Below are 6,167 nucleotides of genomic sequence, written 5' to 3'. Positions count from 1 at the left end.
GAGCCCCAGTTACAGTGCTTCCTGGGAACCCCTCCAAACCTAAGCCAGGGGCGCCCTTTAAATTACAAGGGGTAACAGGTGGGACAGGAGAAGGCTTTCAACTTCCTTTGGATGTCGCTCTGCAAACAATTTGCATTAAAAACCTTCAGGGATGGCCCAGTGGGACAGTGGTTAGTTTCGCACATTGTGCTTCAGTGGCCAAGGGTTCACCCGTTCGGATCCTGAGTGCAGACATGACACTTCTTGGCACGTCGTGCAGTGGTAGGCGTCCTACATATATTAAAAAAAAGTGAAGGAAGATGGGTACAGATGTTAGCTCAGGGCCAGTCTTCCTCAGCAAAAAGAGGAGGATTGGCAGCAGATGTCAGCTCAGGGCTAATCTTCCTCAAAAAAAAAAAAAGTTGGGGCCCAGCTCTGTGGCCGAATGGTTAAGTTTGCATGCTCCGCTGCGGTGGCCCAGGGTTTGGATCCTGGCCGTGGACATGGCACCTCTCGTCAGGCCACGTTGAGGTGACATCCCACATCCCACAACCAGAAGGACCTGCAACTAAGATATACAACTATGTACCGGGGATGGGGGCAGGGGTTGGGAAATAAAGCAGAAAAAAAAAAAAAAAGATTGGCAGCAGTTGTTAGCCCAGCTGCCAATATTTAGGAAAAAAACAAAGTCTTTTAGTGGTGGTGACCTCTCTGGCCCTACCCTTTCCTGTTATAGTATGGACGCCTCAAGGTGCCACCACACCATCTGGAACAAACCCACATTCCTGGCTTTCCTGGTGGGAGCTGCCCATTGGGAGCTAGTAAACTATCACTCCTGATTAAGGACAGTAAATACTTCCAGTATCATTTCCAATAGGGGACTGAGGAATTACCGCTCACAATTCAAGATTTATGAAACACTGCGTCTCCTTTCGATTCTCGCATTTGGCTGGCATAGAAGCCTGCTACTCTGGAGTGGTGCCTCACAGTCCACGATGGAAATTTAAATGCTCAGGTGCCCCCTATTAGGGCTCCCATTCCCTACATTGTCCAATTAATAGAAGACATGCAAAGGACTCCAGGGGACTACTGTGCCATGATCAATCTAGCTAATATGTTCTCTGCAGTATCAATCACCAAGGAGTCCCAGTCAAATTGTTTGCATATTTCAAGGGACCCAATAGGCTTTCACCAGGCTGCCTATGGGTGATCTTAACAGCCAGGCTATTGCCCACAATCTTTGCTGGCAAAACCTGGATGCCCTTACAGTGTCCCCTCTCACTGTCAGACACTACGTTGATGGCATTCTAACTCGGGGCGCTTCAGAGGATGTGGTGCATGAGAGCCTAGCATGGCTGGTGAACCACCTACAATGCAGAGGATGAGCTACGGCCCCACATAAAATCAAAGGCAGCCACAACTGTTAAATTTCTGGGAATTCATGGGTCCTCTAAAGGCTGGGAAATTTCACTTGCAAATGAACATTAATTCTTTTGGAGAAACACACACCTCACTTAGCCATCACTCTCAGACTCATTCACACAGTCACACAATCCCCCACAATTCATCAAGGAGAATCTCAATAGCAAGACTCACAGTTGGTGTAAAGGTCAGTTCATCAAGCTCTCCCCTTGCGTGCTGTTGGCTCCTCCTTCAGATTGAGGCCCTGGCCACCATGCACTATGTGTCCTGGACCCTTGGACTAAACATGCCTCTTTCTGGTTGCCTATGGGCTTCTAGAACAGAGGGCTGCCTCCCCCAGCTGCCTGCTATACCCCATTGGAACATCAAATTCTGCCCACTCATTGGGCTTTGTTAGAAACAGGCCTTCACAGGACAGGAGCCTGGTCTCCTGCATGCCCACATTCCTGTCACATCATGGAAAAGGGACGCATCCCAACAGTGGCTCAGCATGGCCACCAATGCCTCTTCTCTAAAATGGAAATGATGCCTTCAGGAATGGACTAAACCTGACATGGCAGATCTTTCTAAATTACAGGAGGATGTGACTTCCCTGAGCCTCACCCCGTGGACCTTGAGGAACTGGTGACAGCACCCCCATTGCCTAAGCCTCTGGTGACATGGGTGGACCCTGAGAAGAGCTGATGGAGCTCCTAAGAGAGTCCATGTACTTCACAGATAGCAATGCCACCACTGGACATGATGGAGCCTGATGGAGAGCAGTAGTGTGCCTTCCTGCCATTGGTGCCAGTCATCAAAGATGGCAAGTCAGGATTGGCTCAGCTTGCTGATCTGTTGGCAGTACAAATGGCTGTGCAGAGTGCCATTGCCCATGACAAGCCGCTTGTCCACATTTTTACTGACTCATGGGCAGTTGCTAACAGGTTAGTGGTTTGGTTGGGCCAATGGCAGTGGGAGAATGTTCACATTCAAGGCCGTAGCATTCGGAGAGCACCAATTTGGAGGGACAATCTCCAGGCACCGGTCACAATTATGGTCACTCACATTTCAGAACATACAAATGCTGTCACATCAGAGTTACTTTTCAGAAACTTAGAAAAGTAGAATTTAGCCTTTGTAAGAGACATGTCCATTTGTAAAGGAAATCTCCATCTGTAAAGGTGTCTCCCTCTCTGTACCAGGAAGAAGAGGGGATGACCTTCTCTCTAGAAACTCTTATCAGTGTAAAAGGCAAGGAGTTAAATCTGCATAACAACCTTACTCTTGTTTCCTGTGCTTTTCTGGGAACCTCCCATAACTGACTCTCCCCACCCCCAGCATCCTCCTTTGTCTTTAGCTGAGGAGGCTATTTAAGGTGAGAACCTCCACTATTTTGGGGAGTTACTCAGCTTTTCTGGGTCTCTCCCATGTATATATGTTATAATGGAAAGGGGTTTACTCAGTACAAAGACCTTCCCTATCAAACATGGCACAGAGACTTTGGCTCTTTTAAACCTTGTGCTTCTTCCAAAGCAAGTGGCTGTGGTCCATTGCCGGGGATATCAGAAGGATTTGTCTCTTGAGAGCATGGATAATAACTTTGCTGACCGGGAAGCTAAATGGGCTGCTAAACAAAGTAATCTTTTAAGCTTACTCCCCATTCCCCCTGCTTTGGGTCTTATTAGTGCTAATTATACAACTGAAGAAATAGCCCTGGCTCAAGAAAAGTGATATATCCAGGAAACAAAATAGTCTTGGCTAATTAATGACCAGGGAAAAATTTTCATACGTAAAAGCCTTCAATGGAAATTAGTTAGTGGAATTCCTCAGGCTACCCTTTTTGGCAAACAATCGTTGACTCAGCTACTTTGTAAATCCTTCAATGGCCATGTTTTCCATGCCACCATTAGACAGCTCTGATGCTCTTGTGCCACTTGTGCTCAAGTAAATTGAGAGGGGGCAGCTAAACCACCTCCTCTGTTAAGGCCTATACAATGACGGGTACCTATCCCGGGGAAGATTGGCAACTGGATTTTACCCAAATGCCTCCATGTAATGGCTATAAATACCTTTTGGTATCTGTCGATACCTTTACAGGCTGGATTGAGGCCTTCCCTTGTCAAAGTGAATGGTAAATCAAAGTAACAAAGGCCCTTTTAAGGAAGATTATCCCACAATTTCGCTTGCCCAAGACCTTACAGAGTGATAGCGGTCCCTCTTTCATGGCTTAAATAACACCACAGGTCTCTTCAGCTTTACAAATTAAATAATATTTGCATTCAGCTTGGCATACACAATCCTCTTGGAAAGCCGAGAAGGCAAACCATAGTCTAAAACGACATCCCTCCAAGTTAAGTCTCGAGACTAAGGAAACTTGGATTACACTCTTACCTATTGGCCTCCTACGGATGAGAACGGCCCCTAAGAACAGTTTAGGGTTAAGCCCTTATGAAAGCCTGTATGGAAGGCCCTTTCTATCCACCAATATAGTATTGGACTCTGATTACCACCAACTATGTTGATATTGCATTGAGGCTGGTCTAATATGAAAGGACCTAAACGGCTATGTTAATAATCGTTTACCTAACCCGGAAGCATTGTCTGACCATATACCTTGCCAGGTAAATCCTGGAGATATGGTATATTGAAAAGATTGGAAAACACATTATCATGGGTTAAGCCCAAAATGGAAAGGACTTTATCAAGTCATTCTAAGAACCCCCACAGCTGTAAAATTAAAAGATCATACTTCTTGGACACATATTTTCCAAATAAAACTTAGAACTTCTTTTCAGGACAAAGCTGATCCAGATCCTACTGTTCAACTGGACTACTCTTGTGAACAAACTGCTGATTTAAAACTACTTTTTAGAACAAAATGAACCCTATGTTCATTATTTTCTTCTTATCTCCGTCTGTAATGATGGACAATTCTTTTTTAAAATGGGCTCAACATTATGCTGAGCTCCGTAACCAAACCACATATTGGGTTTGTGGACTCTTGCCTCTGTCTAGTACTTCTGGTCTCCCCTGGTGGGTCTCTCCCCTCCAGGGTACTGATTGGCGTGCCATGCTTCTCTTCACTACACAATACATTTCTAGCTCTTCTCTTTTACAAGATTCATCTATTAGTAATCATCATGTCTCCTGTGGCCATCCCAGGTCTCTGACACCTGGGAGTTCCCTGGCCACAATCAAACCTTTTCCTTCAACACTACTGCCCAAATACTAACTAGATTTGCCTTGTCACAGGTGGATCATAAACAACAAGTTCCAAAGGTAAAGTCCCCAAACTATTGATACACACAGGATGGACTTTATCAAATTTGGGACAAATATATTTGGCTCACTCCTACTAGTGGTCAACTCAGTCAAAAGGCCACTCCATGCTGGGAACAAACCAATCACAACTGTGATACATGGCCTAATAGCACCTGACCTATGGGAAAAATTCCCCGTTATATGTGTTCTCATATCACAAAAAGTACTGATTGGTTTGGGACTGACTGGGATAGGCGGCCCAGCATACGTTGGTTAGCCCCTAATGGCACTCAGTGGTTATGTGGCTCCAACTTATGCTGCCACCTGGATGGACTGGATGATGCACTTTAGGCTTCACCTGGATGCAAGGTAGAACTACATTCACTATATCTCCTCCTGCTAAGCTACCCAACCTGCAACAGCGCTGGACCCGCTCTGTCTTCCACTGGTATGACCACCTTGCCTCAATTTTCCTTCCCCAATTAGGAATCAAAAGTGTCATCTGGCACATGGAAGCTGTAAACAAATTTACTATGAAGGCATTAAATGATACACGACATAGCCTTTCGCTGCTCAATTTAGAAGTATCCCAAATGCGTAAGGCAGTCCTCCAAAACCAAATGGCACTGGATGTCTTGACAGCAGCACAGGGGCATGCTTGTGCCATTATAAAAACGGACTGTTGTGTCTATATTTCTGACTACCATCAAAATATCTCTGGCTTCCTGTCTGATATGAGCCACCAAATTAAATCCATGTCTGACCCTACCCTATCTCTAAATGATTGGTTGAACTCCTGGTCAGGACCAGGTTTCGGGACTACTATCAAAACCTTATTCATTGGGTTAATCATATTGCTTGTCTTTCTTATTATAATTTGCTGTCTATTTCATTGCTTGTGTTCTGCATGTCAACAAAGTTTCACCTCCTGGACCACCTCTCGTCAAATGATTCTCTCGTCTCCAGAGGATCCATGTACCTTGTCAGCCTTGGACTCTGCGGGCACAACCTTCCAGTCCTCTGAACTTCCTACCTGTACCTATGGCCCCATTTAGGGACAGCTCTACGACCTTGCACAGCTGTTAGTAGTTACAGGAGACTGACCATTGTCCGTATCCCCAACAGATCAGGGCCAAATGGGTTCAGGGGGGCTTATGATGAGGATTATTTTAGGCTGGTAACTTTTTAAAAAACTGCAGGTGGGAAGGAGGCTCTGAGGAGTGGAATTTGCTTGCCCTTTGATGAGAGATATTTGCATTTGTGAAGGAAGTCTCCATCTGTGGGGGTGTCTCCCTCTCTGCACCAGGAGGAAGAGGGGATGACCTTATCTCTAGAAAATTTTAATGGGGACTGCAAAGACTTAAGTGGTGTTTATTGTGCTTGTCTGGTAACCCTATGTAGCTGACTCCCCCCCCAACCAACATCCTCCAGGAAGCACAGAACATCCTGACTTAATCCGATCTGATTGTTATCTAAAGTCACAGGACCACCCAATAACCAGAAACCACCTGCACTGACACCATTTT

Source organism: Equus asinus, chromosome 20 (assembly GCF_041296235.1).
Source record: "Equus asinus isolate D_3611 breed Donkey chromosome 20, EquAss-T2T_v2, whole genome shotgun sequence".
Lineage (NCBI taxonomy): Eukaryota > Metazoa > Chordata > Mammalia > Perissodactyla > Equidae > Equus > Equus asinus.
This window is presented reverse-complemented; position numbering follows the sequence as displayed.